Source organism: Cyanistes caeruleus, chromosome 1 (genome assembly GCF_971803275.1).
Source record: "Cyanistes caeruleus chromosome 1, bCyaCae1.hap1.1, whole genome shotgun sequence".
NCBI lineage: Eukaryota > Metazoa > Chordata > Aves > Passeriformes > Paridae > Cyanistes > Cyanistes caeruleus.
In genome coordinates, this window is record NC_141701.1 from 3,387,096 (window position 1) to 3,414,994 (window position 27,899).

At 43.9% G+C, this 27,899-nt stretch overlaps 1 protein-coding gene across 22 annotated transcripts in view; it reads left to right on the forward strand.

Moving 5' to 3' along the window:
- Positions 1–14,150: 14,150 nt before the first annotated feature.
- TSNARE1 (t-SNARE domain containing 1) overlaps positions 14,151–27,899 on the forward strand; it is a 449,654-nt gene continuing 435,905 nt past the window's right edge. For 7 of the 22 annotated variants that reach the window (XM_086877080.1, XM_086877025.1, XM_086877052.1 and 4 more), the window contains exon 1: positions 14,188–14,234. The gene's annotated coding sequence lies outside the window, so the exon portion shown is untranslated. Of the gene's footprint in view, positions 14,235–27,899 lie in introns of all 22 variants that reach the window. The other 15 variants (XR_015283186.1, XM_086877001.1, XM_086877058.1 and 12 more) reach the window with 7 other exon arrangements.

Sequence of the window (27,899 nt, forward strand, 5' to 3'; positions counted from 1 at the left end):
CTTAATCCCGCTTCTCTATGAAGGTGACTTCAGTAGAAGCAGTTTCCCTTTTGAGAAACCTAATAAATGTCATCTTTGCAAAACACAGATTGCAAAACACCTGTGGTGGTTTGTTTTTGCTTTCTTTTTTTTTTTCTTGTCAGGATATAGGTTGCTGACCCTTGAAATTGTTGCCTAAAGGACACACCTCCATCCTCTCCCAGTACATTACCCCTTAGATTTCAAAAGTCTTACTCAAATGTTTAAAATAGAATCACAGAATATTCTGAGTTAGAAAGGACACACAAGGATCATCAAGTCCAGTTCCTGGCCCTTCACAGGACACCCCAAGAATCCCACCCTGTTCCTCAGAGCATTGTCCAAATGCTTCTCAAACTCTCTTGGGTTTGGGGCTGTGACCTCTTCTTTGGGGATCCTGTTCCAGTGCCTAACCACCTTCTGGATGAAGAACTTTTTCCTGAAATCCAACCTAAATCTCCTCTGACTCAACTTCAGGTCATTCCTTCTGTCCCTGTCCCTGCTGAACAAGCCAAGTGACCTGAGCCACTGTCCATATGGCTTCACCTCCAGACCCTTCACCATCTTCATTGTCAATGAATTATTTCAGTAGCAGGAAATCCCTCAAAGATGAAAAGAAAAAAAAATCACTATTTTTGCTTATGAACGTATCATAATATCATTTTACTTATGAATGTATTTATGAACATATAATTTTTTATTTTTCCTGAAATAAGTTTTCCACTGCACCACATTGGATTTCCTAATCACTGAGGTTTCCATAACCACACGGGGCTATGCTGCTATTCAGAGTTCAGCTTTCATGTCACTCTTACTTGGTCCAGCTCCAGGCTGCTGCTGGAAGTGATTCCCATCCTTTCTGCTGCCCCCCACCTACAGAACTGCTCAGCCAAACGTGGGAAGGCACAGGAATGTGCAGCCAGGGCCAGCTGGGAAATGGAAGGAGCAGGACCAGCTGCACACACTGAGATCAGAGTGTAACACACAACACTAAGTCAGGGGTGTTTAAAACGCTCCCAGGCACATGGTGGGAGTCGTGGTGTTCTGTGCAGGGCCAGGAGCTGGACACAATGCTCCTTTCAGGATATTCTATGATTCTGTGATATTCCATACTCCCAATAAATGGATTAAATGCCTCACATTTAATTCTGTTGTGTTTGAAATTATATAACTTTAAGATTAAGAGGTCTGGCTCATTCAAGCACCAATTCATTAATATCTTAAGTTAGTGGACTATGAAAAACATTTTCCAGAATTAATCATTATCCCTTTTTGCATTTATCATGCTGATGAATGCAGGTATCCTCTCTCCATTTCTCTAACCCAGCATTGTATTATCTCAATGGCCTGCAGGTGTGTAGATTTGTATCTCATTTTATCAAATCTGTCTGAGAAAAATAAAAAGAATACACTAACTCATTAAAATTAGAGTGCCAGCCTTACTCTGATTTCACATTCTTTAATCAGGCTGATCAATAGACTTCAGCTCCAATCTCCAAACAGATAAATAACTAAGTAAAACAATTTCCAAAAAAAGTTTTATTCTGATGATATGCAAGTAAATGAAAACACTAATTTCGATTTTATATAAAGCCTTCAGGATACATTATTCAAAAGCACTTTGTGAACTGACACAGGAAATTGATCCAGGGATTATTGACTCAGGAGAAGTTCTTTCATTGACTTCACATTAACTCTGGACCAGGATTGGAATGCAGCTGACCCAGGACTGAGGTGAACCAATTCTGCTCCAGGGTGGAGGTGCTATCCAACCGCATAACAACAATTGCTGTGTAAAATTTGGGATGTGTTATCTTAATGAGTTATGTCATGATTTGAATTCTTGGCAAAATTTAAGCAGGCAGAATAAAACTCTTCAGCTTGTCACTCAGCCTAAGACTAAGACTAAAAGGTCCTTTCTTAACTATGTTCATCTGTTCTACTGACTGCAAGTGATTATGGAATAATCCAGTTTGGGTTGGAAGGGACCATAAAGATCCTCTAGTTCCAACCCCCTGCTATGGTCAGGGAGACATTCCACTAGGCCTGGTTACTAAATCCCCATCCAGCCCAGCCTTGAACATTTCCAGGGATGGGGCAGCCACAGCTGTGGTGTGCCAGGGCCTCACCACGCTCATAGGGAAGAGTTTCTTCCAAATATCCCATCTAACCCTGCCCTCTGAAAGTGGGAAGCCATTTCCCCTTGACCTGGCACTCCATGCCCTTGTTCAAAATGCCTCTCCAGCCCTTTTGGAGCTCCCTTAGCTACTGAAGGGTGCTCTAAGGTCACCCCAGAGCCTGGAGGGGTGGGGGAAAAGGTGTTTTTAAGATTTGGGGGTTTTCCTCATTATTGTACTGTGATTTCATTGGTAATAAATTAAATTAATTTTTGCTAAGTTGAGTCTGTTTTGCCCATGATGGTGATTGTCGAGTATTTTTTTCCTGACCTTATCTCAAAGCATGAGTCATTGTATTATCTCTCCCCTGAAAGAAAGGGAGTGACAGAGGGACTTTGGTGGGCACCTGGTGCCCATCCAGGGTCAGCCCACCACCACAGAGTGCTCCAGGTGGGGTCTCAGCAGAGCAGAGAGGGAGAATCACCTCCCTCAACCAGCTGGCCACGCTGCTTTAGATAGAGGGAACTTTAACTAATTCGGGATCCAGGGATTCCCTATAATGCAGCGTCCTTCTGGCCACAAACTGGAACATCTGTTCAGCTCTGAGGCAGAGAAAGCTTTACCTTGTGATGCCTCTTTTGCACCATCCAGCCTCTTCCTTGGAGGTCTGCCATCAATGACAGCTTTGAAATGGCTGAATAACCAGGATATTTTAAGGAAGTAAATGTACTGAAGGTGGGGACGAGGCACTAAAGATGCCCAGACACCGCAGCACAGACCCAGGTGTAACATGCTGTGAGTCCTCTCCAGGCAGAAGCACTTCACGGACCTGTGCTCATCTCTCCCACTCACACAACACAAAGAACAAAGCTGTCCTAATGAGAGCAGGGTCTATTTGCACTTAGCATTTATTTCCTTTTAGAAAAAGGATGCTCAGGCTGAAAAGAATCAGTGATAAAACCTCTCCTCTGAAACATACAGCTGTAGCTCACTACAATAGTTAGCAAAAGCTCATTTTTAAGAAGAAAGGCAAAGTAATTTTCCAATCCCTGGGTAATCTGTTTGAGAGCAGGAATGAGGCTCAACAACATTACAAAGGCCATCCACCGAGGGAGGTAACCTCTATTATTTCAATGGACACCCTCTAGGAAAAAGCTCTTCCATGTGAGGATTAGGGAAATTCAAGCAAATTCCCTCTTCTTTATCACATTAGACATGAGTGTTTTGTTTAACCTTAAAGGTCCTCTGCAGTATATTTTTACACCCTATTGATGCTCTCCCCCAAGAGGTTGCCTAGGATCCCCTCTTTCATGAGCTGCAATGCCATGTCGCTTTTTTGGCTGTTCCTTCATTGGCTTTATGGAGCTTTAGGGCCCTTTTTCCACACAAAAGCACAGCTTTGCCTAGCAGGATAGAAAGCAGCTTTAACCCAGCTGCATGATTAGCACATTTTTCTAGGACATGGGAATGGTGGGTTGGAAACTTCCCAACCTGTGAGACTTGAGTCCAAACCACCCACTTCCTAAGCAAGGAAGATAATCTCTATTATACTGCAAAAAGGACAGATCTTGCATTGCCAGACAGTCAGGACTGTGTCACTGGTGATCATTACATGCACCCAGAACATGCTTTTGAGATGAGCTTCCCTAGGATGTTGGAGAAGAGAATCAGAGTCTTGAATCTTATGAAATTCTGGGAAGGAACTTCTCAGCTCTGTAGAGCGAGCAGTGCCTCTGGATATACACTGGAGAAAAATTTAGATATCTAAATATTTAATATTTCCCATCCCTGGACTCCCTATCTCTGGGGCTGTTTAAGGTCAGGCTGGATGGGGCTCTGAGTAATCTGGTCTTGTGGAAGGTGTCCCTGCCCATGGAAATGAGATGATCTTTAAAGTGTGTGCAGAAGCCTAGAAGATAAAGGGGGCTGATGTTTGTCCTTCAAACACAAATAGCTGCAGACCAGTGGAGCCAGCCAAGGGTTGCTGTGGCTGGAAGAAGGGGCTGTATGAAGGTAGGACAGCACTTTTGGGGAAAAACATCCTTGTTCTGGGTCCTGGGGATCAGCACAACTCAACAAAGCCCAGGCACAGGAATGAGGTTGAGAATTGGTGTACGGCAGGGCCAAGACCATCCAAGGTCCCAGAATCTTGGACCCCTTTCCCGACAGGTCTAGAAGAACAGGCTGTGGATGACAATTAATTTGCATAGAAAGTGAGAAATTTATCTCTAATAAGGGGGAAATTTACCTATAAAAATGTACCCCCATGAAGCCTGGGTGCATGGGCACCTCAGGACTGTGGACACCCCATCAACTGGATCAGTGCTGGAATCAGGACTGGTGATTTATTCCCTCCCTCCCTCCCTCCCTCCCTCCCTCCCTCCCTCTTCTCTTCCACTCTACCCATTTATCCAGAACCCACTGTCAGCACTTACACAGGACACCAGGGACTAACTAATACCAACTTCCACACCAAGTGTCCAATTTATCTATAAAACTTGGTAAATTTTGTCTGACTATTGCTGTATTGTTTGCCCAGGAGCATCTACAAATTTTGAGTGCTGCCTTTCCCTTAAGGATGGGATGTCACAGCTCTGTCCAGTATTAAACATCATACAGTTCCAATAGTTCAAATAGGCAAAACACTGGCATTTATGGCCACAGGTGCATTAAAGACACCTAAGAAATCTTTTCTCAGACAGTTTTGCAGAGTAACCATCCCAACCCTCTTCATGAAACAGGACATAATTGCTAAAATTTCTTAACTTGGATCTCATTTCCAGTGCTAGAAAGCCACCAGAGATCCAGTCAGTATTGGCAACCTGTATTACAATCACCTTGTTAGCCAAAGTGCTTCGTGTGGGTCTGGGTGATATCTTGTTGTCTGATTTCTTGCTCCCACTATTGCTATATGCAGTCACGACACTGAGAAATTTTAGGAGGAATTTTAGCAACATAAATAAGGGCAAAGGAAAGCATATTTTCCTGATCACAGACTATCTGCCAGCCATTCAGATGGGAGGGGAGGAGCTGATTTAGGCTGCTAAATTTAATTAAAGCATATGTTCTTGGGCTTTGCAGTGGAATATCCTCAAATCTCCCTTACCTTGTCTCCTCTCCAGGTCATTACAAAGTTTAAATCACATTGAAAGGTTCTTGTTTCACTACCATACAATATTTTTTTCTCCACTTCCTCCAGAGAAATCATACAGAAATACCTAGCAGTGAGATATTAAGACCATTTACAAGAGGACAGCAAAATTAAGATGCTTGGAGGATCTATCAGGAAAGCAGTTACCTTTTATTAAATGTATTAAAAAATATAAGATGATGGAATTTATCATTAGAAGACACAGAGGTAGATGGAAGATTAGAAGAGACACATGATGAGCAGCCTGTGATGATAACCCAAAGGGGCATCCATGACAGGTAGGGGACGTCCTGTGTGTGGAAGCAAAAATTAGAAACCAAAAGGAAGGTGATGCTCTCTGAAGCACCTCCTTATCTCTTGCAGGTCCAGAGAGACTGGTGGAGAGGCAGAGTATGAATGAAAGACAATTTCAGGCTCATATGACATGTGTAGAGTGTCAAAGTCCAGTAGAGGAGAGACAGAGTTCACCTGAGACATGGTCACTTAAAATCAGGGAGGCTTTTAAGAGTGGGGAGTGAGGGAAGCCAAAACAGAGCATATGGTTTGGGATGACATTTCTAAAGATGAAGATACAAACGTAGGTACCTCTCAATGAAGAATAGGTCATGGTGAGTAAATACTCAAATAGAAAATGGAAAACAAAAAGTTTGACATTTGAAAAGGTTGTCAAGACGGGAGCTAATGTGGCAGTAGGTGTTTTACTATGCAAATGCTGGAAACCTCACAAATGCAGGTGATGGAACTGGCCTTTCTGAGCCTGAATGAGGAGATGGAAATACATGGATCAAAAACTTGGAGGAGGGGAAACAATCAAAGGGACACTGTATCAATTACACCAGATGCTGGCAGGAGACAGAAACATCAACAAGAACCTCTGTGAACTGAAACTCCAGGCTGAGGTGGAGCAATGCACCTTTGGGCCAGTAGACCTTCCTACACACCTGTATTGACCGATGTAAAAAACCAACAAGGTAGGAATGGCAGGAAGTGGAATGATAAAATAGAATGGGTTGGGTTGTGAGGGACATTAAAGATCTCATTCACCCTCTTTGACATGGGCAGGGACTATCTTCTACTATTCCAGGTTGCTCCAAGCCATATCCAACGTGGCTTTGAGCACTTCCAGGGATGGGGCAGCCACAACCTCTCTGGGCAACATGTGCCAGGGCCTCCTGACCTTCATGGGAAGAATTGCTTCCAAAAATCCACTCTAAATGTCTCATCTCTTAGTTTAAAAGATTCTATCACAATAGGTCCTGGTGAAAAGTCTTTCATGTGAGCTCTCTTTAGGTACTAGAAAGGGCTCTAAAGTTTCACCAGAGGTTTCTTTACTCACTTGGGCTAAACAATCCCAGCTCTCTCAACCTGCCTCTACAGCAGAGATGCTCCAGTTCTCTGGGCATCGTCATCTCCTCCTCTGGACTTGTTCCAACAGGTCTGCATCCTTCTTGTCTCAGGGTTCCAAGAGCTGGAAACAGAAGTCCAGGTAGGGTCTCACCAGAGTGGGGTAGAGGGGCAGAATCCTGTCTGTTGACACACCAGCCACACCTCTGCTGCAGCCCGGGACATGGCTTCTCATCCACCAGCATTCTGGGTGATTTCAGTTCCCTCCATGGAGACTGAGCAAAGGTCACATCTGAGTCTGGAGCAGCAGCTGCTGGCTGATCCCACAAGAAGATACACAACCCCTGCACTGCTATAAAAATCTAGATCAAAATCTCATTGTAAAGTCAGCATTCTGCACAAATTCCATGATGTGCTTTGCATCAACATCCCAACGGGAGCAAAGGGGCTGAGCATCCACCAAGCTGTGATCAAATCCAGCAGCAGGACTGGGTAGAAAAAATATCTTAAAGAACAAGTGAAAAAAGGAAGTTAAAGGAATTAAATCCTTATAGATGTTGACAGTATTTTCAGGGTGTTGAGTAGGAAACAAGCCACTGGCATGCTGCTGGTTTTCTCCTGGAGAAAAAATTGAGCAAGTGTGGTTGAACAGGAGGGTAAAAGTGATATTAGAAATAAGAAAGAAATATGGAAGAAACAGAGGTGATAAACATCCCAGACCCACTTTAAGAGGATTCAGGAAAGAGCCTGCCTGAAAAAAAACCCAGTTTGGATTAGAAAGACAGAATAACCACAGAGAAAACAGCAGGGCTGGATATATTTACCCAAGAGTTTTACAGCAAATAAAAAATTAAATATCTGAATTATTAACAACAATGTGCAATGTTTCACTTAAAGTGTCCCTAGTATATGAAGACTGGAGAGGATCCAGGACAGATCCAGGGAACTGCAAACTTATAAACCTGACAGCTGAACCAGACAAATTATCTGACACTTTGATGAAGGAAGGTAGAAAGGTTTCACTTCTGGTTAACTGCACATTAAAGTATTCTTGGGATTTTTTAATGGGTTAACATGGTGTCAATAATCCAGGAAATAAAATTATTTTGTATGTCAAAAAAAGGTTTAACAAAAGGTATTTAAAGGAAGTAAGCAGCCTTGGGATAAGATCATCCTCTTATCTGGTCTTGAGTGATATAAATAATCTTTTAAATGCAGGAAGCAAAGAGTGGGAGTAACAATTTGTTTTCTTCTAGTGCAAGGACTTGTGTCTTTAAATGAAGGTAACAGGAATTAAAATAAAACAAAGAAGGTTTTTCATGGAGCAGGTGTCAGTCATGAAAAACATAAATGGACATTTTTATGGACTTAAATCTGGGTGGGAGCTGGAAGAAAGAATCAGCAAGGATCGCAACAGGGCCAGGACATCTCAGAACTGAAAGTAGTTGGAGATTGGCAGAGTGGTCATAAAAATCTCTCCTGTGTTCTTTTGGCAAACACTTTTGGAGAGGGGAGAAGATGGGTCAAATGTATGTGGGTCTAAAGCAACACTGATATTTTAAAAGTGCTTATTTTAAACAGAATGGGTTTGAATTTCTTATGGGCTTAATCTATCCAACCCTTCCCACTGAAAAGGGAATCGGTTGTCCAACAGAATAGATTGTCCCCACAGAATACAGAGGCTTCAGGAGGCTGTTTGATTCATCCCCAAATCATCTCAACCATCACAAAAAAAGCAACACTTCTACCAATGATATGTGATTCAATCTGGTTTTGAAAACTTCCAGCAGACAAAATTCCAGGCCTTCACAGGTAGTTTGTACAAGTGCTTTACAAACCTTAATCTAAACCTAAACCTTTCAATCTAAATTAAATCTTCTCCCATCAATCCAAGCCAATTTGAGCCAATGGTTTCTTGACCTATTCTCAGTGGGCATGGAGAAGAGTTTTTCTGTTTCTTTTTGCAGCAAGGCTTCATGTATCAAAGAAGTTATTCCCATTTCCCCAGAGCTTAAATTTTCTAGATTCACCAAGCTCATCTCTTTCAATCTCTGTTCATAATTGCATTGTCTTGATCTTGGATCTTTCTTGCTGTTGTTTTTTGGGGTTTCTTTCACTGTCCTATAGTGTGGACAAAAAATTCAAAATAAGTTCTGCTCAGTCCTTATGAACAATGGAAAAAACCCTTTTGCTTTTGGCATTGAATCCCCAAATCTTTGTTTTTGTCTTTTAGGCATTTAAAAAATTTTGTTTAGGAAATGGAAGATTTTCTCACATGTCTCAGACCAGTGAGACATTTAAAAATGATTTTGCAGTGCATTTGCAGTTTGAATAGAGTTATAATCTGTTGTGAGACATGTATAGAATCATAAAATCACAGAATCATTAAGGTAGGAAAAGACCTCCAAGGTCATTGAGTCCAAGCATGGAGCCAGGATTGCCAAGTTCATCACTAAACCATGTCCTTAAGTGCCAAATTATGTAGTACAAATGTGTAGAAAACCTTTTACCTTTGCAAATGTGTAATTTGTGGGGAAAAAAACTATTAACTGGATGAGAGCAGAGGTGGGAAGAACAATTCCTTACTAATGAGTGGAAGTAAATGCAGCTTTAATAACAGTAACCAAATAGAAACTTGACTCTGATAGAGGGAATTCAGCCTTAAAACCAGATGATGAATTAAACCAGAATTAAATGTTTTAAATCCAGATGTTTTTCTTATTTTCTATTTTCTATTTTTTTCCATTTTCTTATTTTTCTATTCAGCCACTTATATTTCAGGGGTTCCTTTTTCAGGCTCATTATTTCACAAGTGCAACATAAAAATGAGGTTTTCAGCTATGCTCTGGATACTTTGATGCCTTTAGATGCCCCAGAATGGTTTGGGTTGAAAGGGAATTTAAGATTATCCCATTTCACCCCCTCTTCCATGGGTAGGGACACCTCCCACTAGACCAGCTTGCTCAAAGGCACTTCCAACCCAGCCGTGGGGCAGAACTTTCATAGGGAAGGAGGAAACACTGAGATTTTCAGAGCTGAACTCTCCCTCGATTCACTCTTTGCAGTGCTTTCCTTGCATCCCTCGTACTTGCACCTCCTGGGCCTCGGCTCCTCTGCGCCCTCCAATTTTTCCTCCTGATTATCCAGGTGCAGCGCTGCTGAACCGAGGGAAAGATCACCAGTGTTTTGTCATGGAGTTAAGTGGAGTGAGGGATTTGTTCTGACCTCCGAGTTTTCCTCGCCACCAGCCCGGTTTAGCCCTGTTGCCTCACCGTTGTGTTACATCTGTTGCTCTCAGCATGGGCTCCTTTAGCTCTGTCAACATCACTTTCAATTGCCACTTGTCATCCCTGCTCCGAGCTCGATTTAATATCTCCAGCTTCCATAAGCAAAACTGATCACTGGGATTACTGAGAGTATTGGACACGCTTTATTGATGAGGTGATTGACTTATCACTGCCTCTGAGACAAAGATTTTTTATACTGGCTCGTGGCTTTTATTTTCCTAATTCAGATACTGTCAGATGTCTCCAGAAAAGGAAGGGTCAAATGTAGCAACGCTCAGATAAATCCAGGTGAAATGCCACTAAAATCCACAGCTATTGCAGCAATAACCAGATGTAACTGATGCAGGAATGCACAAAGTATTGGAAATCATTCCTTTATGGCTCGTGATTCCTCCTTGGGACATACCAGACCCGCCAGGTAGTCACTAGCTTGGGACACGTATTGCTGCCACTGCAGCACTTGATGAAAACATCTGTTTTATGCCAGATTTTTCTTGGTCCTGGAATTCAAGTCTCTCTTGGACTTTAAATAGACTGAAATAAGGTTGTTCAGGGATTAGCTGGCTTTTTCCAGACTCTTTTTATTGTTGCTATAATATCTTTTTTATTAAATTGCTCACAGGTAACAACATACGGATGTGCTGTGATAAGCTCTCAGAGCTGTGCTGTTTTCAGGGAATCTTAGGTCACTGGATGAATGTCTGCAAATAGGAAATAAGAGCCAGCCTTGGTTTTCTGAAGCATTCAGGCTGACTTGTGCTTGTTGTGGTGCTCCTTGCAGTTGACTGGTTTGGTGTGTAAGGCATTTGAGTGAAAAACCAGCATTTTTATCAAAGAAAAAATGTTTTTCCAACTGTGTGATTGATCAATTAATTCAGCATTGAAAAGCTGAGTACTGCTAGAAAAAACAGCCTTATTTTTTTCCAGCAGTCTACAGGAAAGCCACAAGCCCAGCCTAATAATTGAAAAGAGCAGAAATAAAATAGTAAAAGAAGGTTGAATCTGGGAAGGAAACAGAGGGGACGGATAATTTCTTATTTAAATTTGAAAAGAAACTGGACCAAACAAAGAAAGAAACATCTGAAAAGAAATTTTGTGGGGTTTTGTTTGGGTTTTTGTTTGTTTGGTTTGTTTGTTTGTTTTTTATTGTTTTGGGGGGTTTGTTTGTTTGGGTTGGGGTTTTGTTTATTTGGATTTTTGTTTGTATGTTCTTTTAAGTGGAGACTCCTTAAGCCCAAATGCAAAACTACCCTAAATAAATAATTCCTAGAACATTTTAAAATCTGGAGGAATTTATTTGTACATACTTCAGACAAATATCCAAGCTTTCTCCTTCACATGATTGCAATGATAAATTGCTTTTTTCTTCTGTGATGGTTTTTCTGCCATGTTTACATCTGTCTCCTAATGGGATAAATTAGACACCCACTGACACTTTCTTGTTAAGTATTTTTTAGTTACCTCACTCTTCCTGAATTTATCAACACTTCCAGTCAATCCAAAACTGGAGAGAAGTAAATAGCACCTTAGATTATATACCAGATGTTAAGAACATAATCCAAATTACAACCTAAACCCCCCACTTTATTTAATTCAAGTTATTTGTCTGGGTTCTCCTACTTTGTAGACAAAGTCCTGTAGTATAGGAATGAAACCCCACTGATTTTGTAAGGATGTAATAGTGTGTAATACAAATTGTTACAGTGATGCCAAATCCACGCAGTTTAGGGGAAAAGTAACCAAGGGGACAATTGGATTTCCTTTCCATAAATACCTCAATAGCCCAGCTATTAAGAGGTTATGATTTAAGATGATTCACAAAATAAACCTGTGAGCCAAAAGGAAACTCCCTCCAAGCAATGGAAGAAATTCCCTAAAGACACAGCCAGCCTAAGTGGGTAATCATCCCAGCAGGGATGAGGCAAAAGCATCACAGCTTTTTTTTTTAAAAAAAATATTTATTTAAATAAAGTTTATTTAAATTCCATTAAAGATCCTCCATTTAATCTTCACAGAGGAATCAGGGCAGTTTTCCAAAGCAGAAACCCCCTGACAACTTCACCCCCAAGTCACATTTGCCAAACCCCTCCAAGTACACAGGTCTGTCCTCCAGGAGCTTTGTTCATGTGGAACAAAATCGCTGCTTCCGCCTTGGGAAACACCACACAGCAGCTGGCAAATGGGCAACCACCTCCCAGTAAAAGATGAGAAACATGAAGATGAAGCTGTTTTAATAAAATTTTGGCCCCTGGAGCTTTTGGTTTCCATACAGCTGACTGTATATTTTTCAGATTTATAGATGTTATCACGGTGGGATGGAACAAAGCTGTTAATTATTTGGGTTTTTTTCCCCTAAATTCAGAGAAAGCAACATCTTAATGATGCACAACACCTTGCCTTGCTTATGTAAAAGATCTGGCTTCCCCACCATGCCAAGAAACTGCCCTTCCTCTTTCTAAATGCTGTTACAGATCAATAAGCAGCTGTTAATAACAAGGACCAGCCCTGCTGCACACAATAAGGTTTGCAACAGCTCCAATTCCTCAGAAGAAAAATGTCCCACGAAAATGTGCAGCATTATTATTGTATGAATAACGCACATATTGATTAAGCAGTATTTCTCTAGCTCCAAAATGCAAAACCAGCAAGATGCAGCCCGCAAACCAAAGCAGTCATATGAGATTTATCCCACTGTAATTTTTATGATTGCTGTCCCTTGGAATACTTGGGCTGTTTTATATTGGCACGTGTTTGTATATTTCTTTTCTTATTTACTTTCATGAGGCTCATGCTGGAGGTAAATATGATTTGTACTGAAAATTACTGCAAAATTTTCACAGTGGTTTTTGAAATGTAATCTATGCTTCTTGCAGGATTAATTCACTCTTTCTCCCTCACCAAAAAATACCCACCCAGTAAGACACAGGGCACTGCACATGTAGCTGGAGTCAGAGGATTTCGCAGATGACAAGCAGACAGCTGTATTTTGTTATCAGTATATTTTTATGTCCCTTCTCCTAAGGGATTTTCCTCAGAGTCCACAGAAATAAATGATTATCAATGCAGCAAAAGATGGAGGAAAGTGCTCCGATAGCAGTTTGGTGCTGTAAAACCCTCAAGTTTATGGTGGCTCAGGTGGCCCCTCAGCCCTTTTAAAGCTTTTTTTAGCAGGGCTACTGGTGCAGAACTCCATTTCTGAACAAGCAGCTGGCTTGTCAGTCCCTTGTTAAAATGAATTGTTGGTTAAAGGCCCTATCAAGAAAACCCTCTTTATAACTCCTTTTGCAAGCCAGCCACCACGTAAAGCTGCTGTCACTTGGCAAATAAAAAGCAAACTCCTCACAGGTACAGCTGTACTCCAGACTGCTCTATCAAAGCACTTTGGCTGGGTGAACCTCCAGTCTCAGCCTGCAATTTGTGGTGGTTAGGAGAGAATTAGTGGCTTTAGTAGCAGTGAGTTGGTGGGGTTTATTCATTTATTTCTGTGAGCAGTGCCCTGGGCACTGTGTGCCTACAAAGGAGGGCACAGACCCACCTGTCAGAGAATCATGGTATCATTAAGGTTGGAAAACACCTGAAAGATCACTTGGTCCAGCCATTAACCCAGTATTGCCAAATCCACCACTAAACCCTGTCTCCAATGCCACATCTACATTTTATTTGGGCATTTCCAGGGAAAGGTGAATCCACTACTTGCCCTTTACAATGCTTAACCAGCCTTCCAGTGAAGAATTTTTCCTAATATCCAGCTTGAATATCCCCTGGTGGAACTCGAGGTGGTTAGTTTGCTTTTACGCTATCTCTTGTTATTTGGGACCAACCTCCCTCCTGGCTACACCCTCCTGTCAGAGAGTTGTAGAGTGATGAGGTGCCCCCTGCGACCCCTTTTTACAGAATAAACACCCCCAGCTCCCTCAGCCGTTCCTGGGGTTCCCCCCCAAGGAGGGGGAAGGTGAGGACGGCAGAGAAGATGAGAAGGGAGTGGAGCAGGGACCATCCCCTGGAGCAGCACCAGGCGGGGAGCGGCTCCTGAGGGGCGGCCTCGGGCCGCGCCCTGAAGAGGGTGGTGCTGAGGGCAGGTGGGCGGGGCCCCCTCGGGCCGTCCCCTCGGCCGATTGGTTGCCGGGTGAAGGGGACGGGACGCCGCGTCGCGATGCACTCTGGGAGTTGTAGTCCACAGAGGGGAGCGCGACCGGAGGCCTCTGAGGCATAAGAACTACAACGATGGGGGGAGGGAGGGATAGCTGCTCGCGGTGGGCGGGGCCGCGGCGGTCACGTGATGTTTGGGTGCCGGCGGTGACGGGCGGGCGGCGGCAGGTGAGCGGCGCGCGCCGGTCCTGCTGAGAGGCCGGGGGGGTGACACGGGCTGGGAGTCTGGGGACAGCGGTGGCACTGAGTCTGTGTGACACGGGGACGGGGCTGGTCTGCCACTGGGAGTTTGTGTGGCATGGGGACAGGTGTGTGCGTGTGACATGGGGGCAGGGATGGCCTGACACTGTGTATGGCTGTGCGACGTAAGGACAGGGTTGGCCTGGCACAGGTTGGGTGGGGGCGAGTGTGTACATGGGGATAGGGCTGGGCTGGCACTTTGCGTGTGTGTGACATGGGGACAGGCTGGCCCTGGGTGTGCGTGACACGGGGACAGGTGTGTGTGTGGCGTGGGGACAGGGCTGGCCTGGCACAGGGGTGTGTAACCCGGTGACATGGGAACAGGGCCTGGCACAGGGGGTGTGTGTGTGACATGGGGACAGGCTGGCCTGGGTGTGCGTGACACGGGGACAGGTGTGTGTGTGGCGTGGGGACAGGGCTGGCCTGGCACAGGGGTGTGTAAACCGGTGACATGGGAACAGGGCCTGGCACGGGGGGGTGTGTGTGACATGGGTGGCCTGGGTGTGCTTGACACGGGGACAGGTGTGTGTGGCATGGGGACAGAGCTGGCCTGGCACAGGGTGTGTGTGTGTGTGGCGTGGGGACAGGGCTGGCCTGGCACAGGGGGTGTGTGTGTGACAAGGGCACAGGGTGTGTGTGTGACATGGGGACAGAGCTGGGCTGGCACAGGAGGTGTGTGTGTGACATGGGGACAGGGTGTGTGTGTGACATGGGGACAGGGCTGGGCTGGCACAGGGGGTGTGTGTGTGACAAGGGCTCAGGGTGTGTGTGTGACATGGGGACAGAGCTGGGCTGGCACAGGGGGTGTGTCTGTGACATGGGGACATGGCCTGGCACAGGGGGCGTGTGTGTGTGGCATGGGGACAGGGCTGGCCTGGCACAGGGGGACAGAGCTGGGCTGGCACACGGCATGTATGTGTCATGGGGACAGAGCAGGGCTGGCACGAGCTGTGGGGTTTGTGTGACATAGGGACAGGGCTGACACAGGGTCTGTGCGTGGAAACTGGGGACTGTGGCCGCTGTTCCACAGCGTTTTATATGTGTAATGAATGATTTGGGGACAGGGCTGGCCTTGCCCAGGGCTCTGAGCAGGGAGGGACACATGTATGAGAGTGCTGTGGAGCTCGCTTGTGTCCCATGTCACCAGGATGGGATGTCCCTGCACCCAGTTTGCCACCGTCCCACAGCTGCTCATGAAGAAACCTTGATTTATCAATTTCCAGTGCAATAACCACATTGGCAACTGCTCCTGGGTTGTTACCTGCCAGGTTTTGGCTCAATTTTAACCTCATAGAGGGCATGATGTTGTTTATTTATTATTTTTTCCCCTCTTCCAGGCTAATTTGGGAGTTTGAGGCAGTGGGATGGATTTGGAAGTACAGGGAGAAGAAATAAAACCATTTTTATACATACAAAGCGCTGCTTTCTGCAGTGGCCCTCGGCTGACTGCAGAAACTTTTTTTTGGTTGCTTTTGTACTTGGAAAAGTGTTTGTGGTTTGAAGCTTTCAATAAAAGCTCCCCCGAGCTGTGGGGTACAATTAACCTCCGGCATCTGGCGCTGGAGTGGACTTTGGTGGGGAAACCTCGTGTTCCCATGGAACTGTTCAGTGTCTTTGTGTGCATATCAAAAAAGCAGAGGGTTTGGAAAGCTAAAAGCATGTTTCATTCTGCCACCAGCATGCTGAATACGCCTTGCAAAACCCTCTGCTTGTTAGCATTTGAAGTTTTCTGTGACATTTTGGAGCTTGAGGTGCATCCTTGTGTCTGGGAGTGCTGCAGGAACAAGGAGGTGTTTGTTTGCAAACTCTTGCGTGGGGTGGCGGCCTTAAGTTTTGCTTTGTGCTTCATTCTGCACAAAGGATTTAGGATTCAGCAGACTGAATCCTAAATTTTTACTAGCTGTGTGCTGTGGAGTGGGAAGAATTGATTAAAATATGAGGGTTTTCCCCCACCTTTTTTTTTTGTTTGTTTTGTTTCGCAATAAGGTTTATACTTTATCAAGCATTTATCCCTTTTTCCAGGCTGGTTTTTCCCTTTGCAGTGGGGCTGTGAATGTACAGGGCCCCATCCTGCCCTGCTGGGCTCTGCTGTGGTCTAGGTGTCCCTGCATGTGTTTCTGGTCTTTAAATCACCACTGATTCAGGCCAGCTGCTGTCTGACCCCTTGATGCTCTCCTGCTCAGCTGTTTTCTCCAGCTATGAAGTCCTTTTCCATCTCATCTCCAGGCTGAACTCTGGATGTTTTCTGGAGTCTTAATCATAGAATGGGTTGGAAAGGACTTTAAACACCATCCAGTTCCACCTCCCTGCCATGGGCAAGGACACCTTCTACTGTCCCAGGGTGCTCCAAACCCCATCCAGCCTGGCCTTGAACACTTCTCTGGGCAGCCTGTGCCAGGGCCTCACCACTCTGCCAGTGAAGAGTTACTTCCTAAAACCCAATCTAAATCTACCCTCATTTAGCTCAATGACATTCCCCCTTGTCCTATCACCCCATGCCCTTCTGGAAATTGCCTTTTCTTTGTGTTGATGCAAATTCAGGTTTTTAAATCCCTGGTGTGTCAGGGTATTGCTGTCTGACTCCTTGTTGCCTTCCTGCTCTGCCATCTTTGCCAGCTGCAGCATCCTTTTTGCTCTCATCCTCAGGCTGGTTTCTGGACTTCTTCTAGGGTGTTAAGTGTGCTGATTCCCACTTTCCAGTGGTCATGCATGCAACAAATCACCCTTCTTGTGCTCTCCAAGGCCTCCCACCTTCCTGGTTTGCTTTTGTTTATTAATGCAACTAAAAATTAGCTTGGCCTCTAATGCAGCATTGATGGACATGGGAGGGGCTGATCAGTGCAGCCTCATGCCCTCCTTGATCCAGGCTTCCGATTCAGATTCCATCCCTGTTTCCTCCTGTTCTTGTGTCTAAAGCAAGGGTTACAGGGTGGTGAGGCAATGAACCAGATTGCTCAGAGAAGCTGTGGATGCCTCATCCCTGAAACTGTTCAAGGTCAGATTGGGTGGAACTTGGAGCAGTGTGGGACAATGGAAGGTGTCCCTGTCCATGGCAGAGGTTGGAACTGGATGAACCTAAAGGTCCCTTCCAACCCAAAGTGTTTCGTGATTCTTTAAATTATTGAGATTGGCTAAAGAGATTGGTAGAACTGAGATTTTAATATTACAATATTTTATTCCCATCTTCTCTTGTGCAACCTCATTCATTTTCTCACAGCTCTCTTTATTTATCTATTTTTTTATTTATTTAAAACATTTTAAACCTCTCATCATTTACTCCTCATCCCAAAATCGTCTGGTGTGACCACGTCTCCCTTCCTGCTCTGGGCCTGGAGAATCTTTACTGGGAGTAGAGGAGAAATAAATATTCTGTGTCTTGATAAATTTGCACATTGATATTACAGCACTTAAAATGTAATTGAAAAGAAAAAATAAAAGAGGGAAGCTGAAAATGAATGAGTCTGTGCTTCCCCTTCCTTATAAATACATATATATATATATATATATATATAAAATGGTATTTTGAATTGTTGGTTCTTCTGGGATTTCAGGAATATTTAAATAGCAAGTGTGAAAGGGTAAATAATATCAAGATAAAAATAATACTTTCGATTCCCTGCCTGTACCATAAACACATTCTGCTCAATGAAAGTGGAATGAGTAGTTTAAAACTTTTAATTTACTTTTCCCATCTTTATTATCCTTCTTCCTACAGTTCACCTGCTTTGTGCAGTGGGGTGAGCTGGGTGGCTTTCACTTGGGTCTTTATGGGCCTTCCAAGGGTTGCTGGTGCTTCAGAGGACTGGAAATTGGTGACACCTGAGGGTTTTAGGTGGGCAGGATGAGCCTCTGTTTTATTTAGGGTTGGAGTTGTCATTGTCAGAGCAAAGGCTGCTTGCACTGGAAAGGACTTGATCCAGGATTGATCCCAGTGAGGATGGATGGGTGGGTGGGTGGGTGGAACTTTCCACCCAGGGCGTGCTTGGGTCATGTGTTTTGACCTCTGGTGTCTGGGCTGGGGGATGAACAGATTGAAGGGAGCCCTGGGGAGAAGGACTTGGAGGTGCTGGTGGATGAGAGGCTGGACATGACCCAGCCACGTGCACTTGGAGCCCAGAAATCCAAACATGTCCTGGGCTCATCCAGAGCTGGCAGGCAGCAGCTGAGGGGGGGATTCTGCCCCTCTCAGGTGAGACCCCACCTGCAGAGCTGCCTCCAGCTCTGGGCTCCCCAGCACAGGAAGGACCTGGAGCTGTTGGAGCGAGTACAGAGGAGGCACCAAGGGGATCAGAGGGATGGAGTTCCTCTGCTCTGGAGCAGAGGCTGGGAGAGCTGGGATGTTCAGCCTGGAAAAGAGAAGGCTCCAGGCTCTTTAGTGCCTAAAGGAGCTCCAAGACAACTGGAGGGGGACTTTGGACAAGGGTCTGGAGTGATACAAGAGTGGGGAATGGCTTCTCACTGACAGAGGGCAGGTTTAGATTCAATATTAGAAAAAATTCCTTGTTGTGAAAGTGGGGAGGTCCTGGCTGTGCTATCCCTGGAAGTGTTCAAGGTCAGTTTGGATGGGGCATGGAGCAACCCGGGATAGTAAAAGGTGTCCCTGCTCATGGAAGGGGCGGCTGGAACTGGGTGATCTTTAATGTCCCTTCCAGCCCAAGGTATTCTGTGATTCCTGACCATTAGAATGTGTGTGTTTTCTTATGACATGATCCACTCAGTCTAAATTTAATCCAGCTATTTAAGCATGAATCTAACTCCCAACTGGAATATCAGAGTGATGATGGTGTTTGTGGGGAAAATGCTGTTAAACTTCTTCCTCAGCAGCATCACCAACCTTTCAAAGTGCATTGTATTTTGCAGAACAGTTTTTGCCTTGTGCAGATTCAAGTGTGGCCCCAAACTGGTGTTGGTGTTTTTGGTGGTGGCAGTGGGCACTGCAAGGCTGGAGGAAAGCTCTGCCCTTCACTTGACGTTGAGTGCACAGAAAGCTTCATAAAATATTGGTGCTCTTTTCCTACTGCAAAAGAGCCAGAGTTGTCTATATTTTGCTGTCAGAAAGGATATTTGTGGTTTTTAATAATACACAGCATTTCCCAAAGAATATGGTCAAGATAAGAATCTTACTCCCTATTTTTTTTTTCTGCTCGCCTTGCAAATGGTGGCGTCTAAGATTAAAATAACGCAAGAGTTAAATTAATCTGATTTAACACTTGCAGGGAGGTTTCTATTTAAAACTCTTTCTTCGAAGTGTCACTAGTCAGGAAATTCAGTAGGCAGGTGCCATCTCTTTGTTGCAGTGCATGGGCACATCTCTGCAGTGTTTCTGAGGATGAAAAAATAGCATTTAACTAAAATAAAAGAGAGGCAGGATGGATTATCTTTTTTTTATGTCCATTTTGTGTGTCCATTAGAAAAGCAAAGATTGCACTGATAATCAGTTGCTTTTTAAATATGTCCTGAAGATTGGTACAAAAAAATAAGAAGTGGTGTATCAGCAGATGTTTTTCAGTTGTTTTTTTTCTGGGATGCAGAGCTGTGGGGGAAAGCTCTCCCAAGGGCTGTTTGGGTGTGTTGGCAGTTCATCTGCTGGGATGCTGTAAGAAAAATCTGGAAAATATTTTCCAGCTTCTCCTTGAATGAAATCAAATACCTATACTTACACTTTTTTGGGTTTTTTTTTGTAAAATTCCTTTTTTTTGGAAATAAATACTGATGTTGGGTTAGGTGATGATTTCTTCACTCTTGCTGTCATCTCTTCATTAAATAAAAGCAGAAAATAACTGCAAAATGTTTGATGCTTTTCATTGTGAAACATTTGTTTTCTTGCTCTGCTGTCCCCTCTGCTGCAAAGCCAGGCATTACAAAAATAAGATTTTTTGAGGTTATTAAGGACTTTATGAGTCCTCCTTCTCCTCTCTGCGTAATTTATTGTCTTTGTAGTCTTGAATAACTTGGCCATGTATTTTTTTTCCCCTTGTAGGACTCCTCCATCATCTGGTGCATGGAGTAAAGGAGTGCAGGACACAGCCGTGCTGTAGGATTTTATTCCAGAGCTGTTGCCATAGTTCTTATTTCTGTAAAATAAAACATTTTCTTCTTCCACGAGAGACTTTGATCATGCTCATTGCTGAAACCTGTTGCTTTTTTTTCCATTTATAATGAATCTTCTTCTGATGCTTCTGCGTGGAGGAGGGAGGTGCCTCTTTTATTTTTCTACATGTGAAAAACCAGGCAGATTTGGAGGTGTTATGACCCAGATTTTTGGATTAACCCATTTCTTGGCTGTTATGAGATGCCAGAGACTCAAATACGGTACGAGGGAGCTCCCAAACTTGCTATTAATGGCTGCTTTGTAAAAAGTCCCATGCACAGCCGGGAATGCTGTTTTTCTTCATCTTTCTTCCTCCACTTTGAAATTCCCTTGTTTTTTGTGACAGGACAAGGGGAAATGTCTTTAAGCTGAAGGAGATGAGCAACCTGGTCTAGTGGGAAGTGTCCCTGCCCATGGCAGGGGTTTGGAATGAGATGATTTTTAAGGTCCCTTCCAACCCAAACCAATCTGTCATTCTATGATTTACCGATACATGACATCTTATGAGTGTGACCACAGTCCTCATGCAATGGTGCTGCCTGCCCACCTCGTGTGCCCCAGTTTTGGGGTGTCTTAGAGCAACAAAATCCTCTTGGGCTGTTTAGAGAAGTTTTGGATGATATCTCACTGGGTCTACAAGTTGTGGAATAGTCACTTCAATTTTAGATTAATTGAATCCTAAAACAGTTTAGGTTGGAAGAGACCTTCAGGATCATCTCATTCCAACCCCTGCCATGGGCAGGGATACCTTCTGCCAGACCAGGCTGCTCAGAGCTCCATCCAACCTGGCTGTGGACACTCCAGGGATGGGGAATGTTCAGGATCAGAGGGAGCAGTGGTTGCAACTCACTGTAGGTGATTGCAATTAGCTTTAAGCTGAATTTTCAGCAAAAGCTTTGCAGCATCCCGTGTTCCAGCATGGAGATGTTCACCGTGCTCCAAGTTCTTCTAATTTTGTAGATAAGCACGGTGCCATGCATCTGGAGATGGGGGAGGTTGATGAGGCTGCGGGAGCAGTGCTGGGTAACACCTTGTTTCATATCACCCTGTACGTGACACAAATTCTTGTTGGAAGCTGCAGGCCTTCAGATTTTCCTTCTTGCAAACTGAATCAAGAGCTAAACCTTAATACAGCTTTTCACTATATTTTTCCCCACAAAAACAATTGATTTACGATCCCTTGTGATGCTATTTGCTTTCTAGGCTCTCATGAGAACCTCCTAATTTCTAAAATACCTGATTTATACAATTTTAGACATAGTGTTAGATAGCTTGAGATGTGCTTTACCTTCCCCAAATGTGTTGTTGTCTTCTGTTGTGTGCCTGGTAATCTCCAGCTGCTCCTTTACCCGAGTGCCTGTTGCTGCTGGGGTGACCCTAATGTCAGTCCCATCAAATATTCTGCTGCAAGCTGTGGATGCTCAGTGAAAAAGTACAAAAAATTAATCTTACAAATATATGTATATTATAAAATGTATGTATATTATTAAATTAAAAACTAATTTCTATAATATGGTGCATAAGACCATATATATAAAATTCAAATCTATATAATAATACTGGATGTGATTTTGTTTTGCTTTTATGTTCTGTATTTTTGGCCTTTGTTTTAAAGAATTTAAAATTTTAGTATTTTCTCTGCCAAGGGTGCGGTGGGATTGATGTGGGCAGGATGAGGCCATGGTGAATACTCACAGCTGTGATCAGGGAAGTTTGTCCAACTTACTGATGCTCCATATCCTCTTCCAGACCATCCCATGCAGGTTTTAAAGCTATCCAGAGCTGCAGCAATCTGACTTGAAAAATTAAGTCATTTTACTAAATTTACTTTTACTAATGATAAATATGGTGTAAAACTCTAAAATAATTAAAATAGCAGCGCTTAAATTGTGTTGAGGCTACTGCATGTTAGAGTTTGTTTCTCAGTGTCAAGGACCTTCAGCTTCCATTAGCAGCAAGTGCTCAAAGATGGTAGTAGGTGGCAAAATGTGGGTGTGGAAGCCTGAGTATGCTGTCCAAAGCTTTTTGACACTTCTGTCTTACAGAACAACTGTGTGCTTTCCAAAGCCCTCCTTAAGTTTTGATGGTGCACCATCAGGAGGTTTCATAGTGATGGGCTGTTTTTCTAAAAATGTCATGGATTCTGTCCTAGCCAAGTGCCCAAACCGGCCCCTTGGAGAGACGTCTTAGCAAGTGGTGAGAGCAGGATTGCAGTATTTGTGTAAAACAGGACACCTTTGAATGTGAAAAAGCAAACTGAGATTCTCATTACAGATATTTTCCTGCTGATCATCCTCAGAGCTGAAGCAGGTGGGTTTCATAGGATCCTAGAATGGTTTTGGTTGGAAGTACCTATTTCCAACCATGCCATGGGCAGGGACACCTTCCAGTATCCCTGGTTGCTCCAAATGCCATCTCCACTGGCTTTGAACGCTTCCAGGGATGGCACATCCACAACTTTTCTGGCTTTTTCTCCTTTGTCCCAAACATAGGGCAGTCAAGAGACTGGAATTCTGGTGGGTCGGGTTTTTTTTTTCCTCTTAGGGGAATACTCGCAAATTAATTGTAAAGATTCTCTTCCCTCTGCATGGAAGTCAAGGTCTGCTTTTTTATTTTCTTTTTTTTAATTTCTATTTCTTTGCACATTGTTCAAGTGTACCTTTGTTTCCCTTCATATATAAAGATATCCCACAGGCTCTGAGGACTTCAGGCTTGCTCTTCTCTCATTGGCCTTTTCTTTTCCTACTGCACTGTGTTGCCATCCTTTTAAAAATTAATTAAAATTTAAGTATAATCTCAGAAATAGAGTTGTGCATCTTAGTCCTGTTTGTGAGGCATTTGAGCACAGAATATAAAGAATGTGTGCAGAAAATATTCTGGAGGTCCTGCTATCCCCAGGGGGACTCGCTGCCTGTACTTCCTGAATTTGAGCATCTCTTTTCCTTTCCTTCCTGGTGAGACCAAAACCAGTTTTTGAATTTTCCTCGCTGGCTGCTTTGTGGGCTTGAGATGCTGTGGGCTCCTTCAGCCCCATCAGGGTGCGAGATCCTCCTGCTGGGATGGTTTGGCTTTCGCTGCTTTTCTCCACCAGCAGAAATTGCTTTTCAGTATTTGTGTTTCTTTCTGTGTTGGGGAAATAATCCAATGCCTTGGAAGCAAGTGATGGCCTGCAGGGTAAGGGGATGAGTGGTCTCCACTGGTCATTTGCATGCAGATTAGAGAAGGTTTTGTGTTGAAGGGACCTTCAAGATCATCTTGTTCCAGTTCCCCTGCTGTGGGCAGGGGCACCTTCCACTAGACCAAGCTCCATCCAATCTGGCCTGGAACACTTCCAGGCAGATGAGTCCCTTGGCTGCTTTTCCTCTACAGCAGCTGTGGTGGAAGGAGACTTATGGACTTGATGTCATCCTTGCTCCTCTCCCACACCCCATAGCTGGTTGTCATGAGTGGATGTCATCTCGATGGACGTCGCCTCAAAGCCTACAGCACCACGATAAATCCCTTGTTGTTGGCTGGAGCCATGTCTTCTGCTGGTTCTCCACCTTCCATGAACTCACCATCCTGGGCAGACTGAGCCTGGTTATTTTGCCTGGCTGCAAACCCCTTTGCAAAGTTGTTCTGAGCAGACCAAGGTGACCTTGCACTCACTGGTTTGGTAGCTGGGCTCCGGTGCCGACTCCCTGCATGGCATCTCGTAAACAGCTCCAGTTTTCCATTTTATTTCCCAGACCTGTTTACACCTTGCCAGAAATAATTACAACCTCTGAGCCTGGGGTTTGCTGGGTGAGGGGGAGGAGGGCGAGGAGAAAAACCTGCAAACCATGTTTTTTCATGTGCTGTCATCAATATGGTGCCGCCAGCGGGATTGGGATCTCCCTTCTGGGGCATGAATCAGGCTGTGCTCGCGTCCGCCTGGCATTGCTCCTGTTCTGTGCTTGAGAATTCTTTCCCTTCTTCTGTTCAGCATCATCTTAAATTCATATCCCAGGTGGTGCCTCTCTCACCTGCTTTATTACCTCTTCATGTGTTTTCCCAAGAATGTCTTGCACGTGGAAAAACCTCTCCTGCTTCCCTCATAAAACCAGCTCCTCCTGTGCTCTTCCTCCTCCAGCGCCTGTGCGTTTTACCTCCATCCATGCAGAGCTACTTTCCTCCTTCTTGCCATGTTTTTTTGAGCACCTTGGAGCCTGCGCATCCTCCTGGAGAGGCGGGTGGATGCCATCAGTGCTGGTTTTGCATCCGAGCCGACGCTCGCTGTGGTCATGTGTGGAGCCGGTGGGGAAGGCAGGAATATTTTTAGCCTGCACTTCTGTGAGCTGCTCAGGGGGCCGCCCACAGCAGAGTATTAAAATAATAGCAGGGACATTGGGTAAGCTCTGCAGCAAAATGTTGATATGCAAATTGCCATCTTAAGAGCAAACCTCAAGGCGATTTTTGGCAATGCATGCAAGGCTCTGGAGCAGTGTGTTTTGAATAAAGATTACAGCAAAGGGATTTCGCCTGGAGGCCACGCTCGTCTCATTTATTCAGAATCTTAGCAGAGCTGGTAATTCAGTGTTGGAAGCCAACAGGGTGAAACGTATGCACCTTTAAAAAGGTATTAGATTAGCATTGGCGAAACAAAATGTCATGTCACCTCTGTAAGTGAAATTTCCAGGCTTGCAGAAGCAGTAAATTCGGTTGGATTTCATCTGTGAGTAGTTCCTGGGCGCTGTCCAAGGAAGAGGTGGCTCTGATGGCAGCAAAGTTGGTTTGGGAGGTTTCAAGACATTACCTGGTAAAAAAATGAGCTTGTGCCAGCTGATTCTGCACTGCTTTGGCTTTTCTCTTCAACTTGGTGATGGACAGCTTGGATGTTGGAAACCGTGCAGTAAGAAATCAGATCACATTTGAATTCCTTTTTTTTTTATTAATTTTTTTTTGTTTGTTTATTTTCTTGGTTATTGAGTTCATGTTGGCACTACTGGGAAGGAAGCAGCAGTAAATTCGTAGAATATTAGAACAGTTTGGGTTTGCAGGGGTCTGAAAGATCATCTCATTCTGACCTCTGCCATGGGCAGAGACACCTTCCAGTAGACCAGGTTGCTCCAAGCCCTGTCCAGCCTGGCTTTGGACACTTTCAGGGAGGGAGCAGCCACATTGCCACTTAAAATGTCATGTCAAGCTTCCAATCCATCAATATCCCCAAGTCCTTCCTCTCCTCAGGGCTTTTCTCAATGAAGGATTTGAATTCTTCCATTTATTCCAGTTCTTGAGGAGCAAGAATGAAACTGTAGGTGTTTTCATTATTCTTTGTTTCTTTCACCCATCAATGCCCGAGTATTGATAGGTGCAGGAAAAGTTCATATCACAACAAATAATGTTGCTCTAGAATTGGAGAGTGGCAGTAAATTAAACAACTTGTGAGTTTTTGGGTTTGTTTGGAATATTTTAATTCTTGAAGATTGTTACAAATCCATCCCTTTTAGAAGCTGGAGAGGAATGATTTTGAGTGGGAATCAAAGTAGTTGGTAGCTAATTTTTTTCTCTTTGAATGAGGCGTGGAAGAACCAGGTGGCTGAGACTCTGTGGGAACACATTCTGACTTTGATACAAGTTTGTGTTGATCAGATCTTAGTTCACTTGTATCCTTTAACTTTAATTACAAGTTCCAACACCATGAGACTTTTAAATACCAGATTTTGAGAATGTTCTCTGCCAAAACTGCACGCTTTAAGTGCAGATCCTGTTGGCAGGCATCTCGGGAGCTGTTGACTTCCCTCTTTTGTAGTCTCATCCTCTCTTGCCGAGTTTTTTCTCCTTAAAATTCTAACATCATTCGATAAAATAGCAAAGCTCATGGGTGTGTAGCCCTGTGAAGATCACTGCGTCCTGCTTGCATCCCAAAAGAGCCAAGTAAGTACAGGAAAAACATCTTTCAAGTTTGGTTCAGGCACATCTTGAATCTTCTTTGTGTCTGTCCTTCGGTGCGTCCTGCTTCTCCCTGGCCTTAAACACAAGATGCTGGTTTAGTCTTCCCATGCTGCCTGTGCCTTGCTGAGATATTGATTCTTCCCTCCAAGGTCATGAAACTCTGCTCCTGACTTTGAAATGCTCCAAGTCTCCACCTCTCCATTCTTCTTCCTTCTTGCTGATTTCATTTGTAGGAATGTTCTTCATTTTCCCCAAAGCTTGTTTTTTTGGTGGTGTATCTTCAGGGAACATCACAGCTGACTATCATGCCAGTGTTTTTGTCTTTCCAGATTGTGTTTCCTGAAATTTCCCATCAAATCTGTGTTCAACTCCTTCTGCGTTCAGTCTCCTATTTTAAGGTCTTTATTGCAGGAGTTATCTTTGTAGTCAGTATTTATACAATGTTTCACGAGATGCAGATGTGATTCCAAAGTGGTGCCTTTGATAATTGCCTTTAAACTTGTTGTTTTGGTAACTAACAATCTTGAGAATGCTGTCATTTTATATAAATATTTTTATATCCATAGGCCAGAGACAAAAATTAGAACATATTAAGACATTGTAGATGTTAATACTTAAAAATCAAATACAAATAATTAAAATATACATGTATTTTTTCTGGCCCTACCTTAGTTCCTTTGGTAGTTACGACATCAGATGCTTTCTGTGGGGCAACTGAAATGCTGAACTCTGATCTCAGCAGATAAGAAATATTTTTGTAAAGCTGTGCATTTAGACTAATTCTGTCTGCCGTAGAATGTGCTGAGGATTTGTGATCCTCAGCAAGCATTTGACAGATCTTAACTAGTTCTGCTCTGTCTTGTCAATCAAAATTAAACGCCCACCTCACTCCTTCCTACTTTCTCTCTCTTCCAGCCTTTTTATTTAGGTTGGTCATTAAAATTGCTCATAACCATAGAAACGAGGAAAACCCGCCCCTTCCTTTCCAGTAGTGTGATATTCCTGTACTGACATCATGTGAGTTACATACACGATGGCTTAAAAAAACCTCAAAAACCTGCAGGTGGGCAGAGCTGTCACTAATTCCTCCCTATAATTGAGTTGTCCCAGTGGATGCCAACCAAGGATCACCTCCCTCTGGCATTCCTTTGTGGAGAATGCAAGAGGGACACAAAGGAGAGGCCCTGCTGTGGAGAAACCACCAGAAAAAGATTGAATTGGAGAAGAAAACATCAATTCTGGGGAAGGAACTGGTGGGAGGATGAGATAGGGGAAAGATGGATGGGCAAGAAGTCTCATGTGCAATGTGGTGTGTTTTTGATCATTTCAATATTAGTTTTCATTCTCCTAGGGCTGCCTTGGATGCTCTGGGAAATTATAATATTTCTGGGAAATTGGACCACCAGGTTTCTATTCTTAAGAACCTGAATCTCTGCTTGGCAGGACAGGGTGTGCCATGGCTTAGCTTGTTCTGAAAAATTGAAATGACCACTGTTTTTTCGCTTGTACAGGCAGTTTAAAAATGCTTGTCCCAAGGCTACATACATGAGTGTGATAAAAACTCCCGCCTCAGCAGCCATGAACATCTT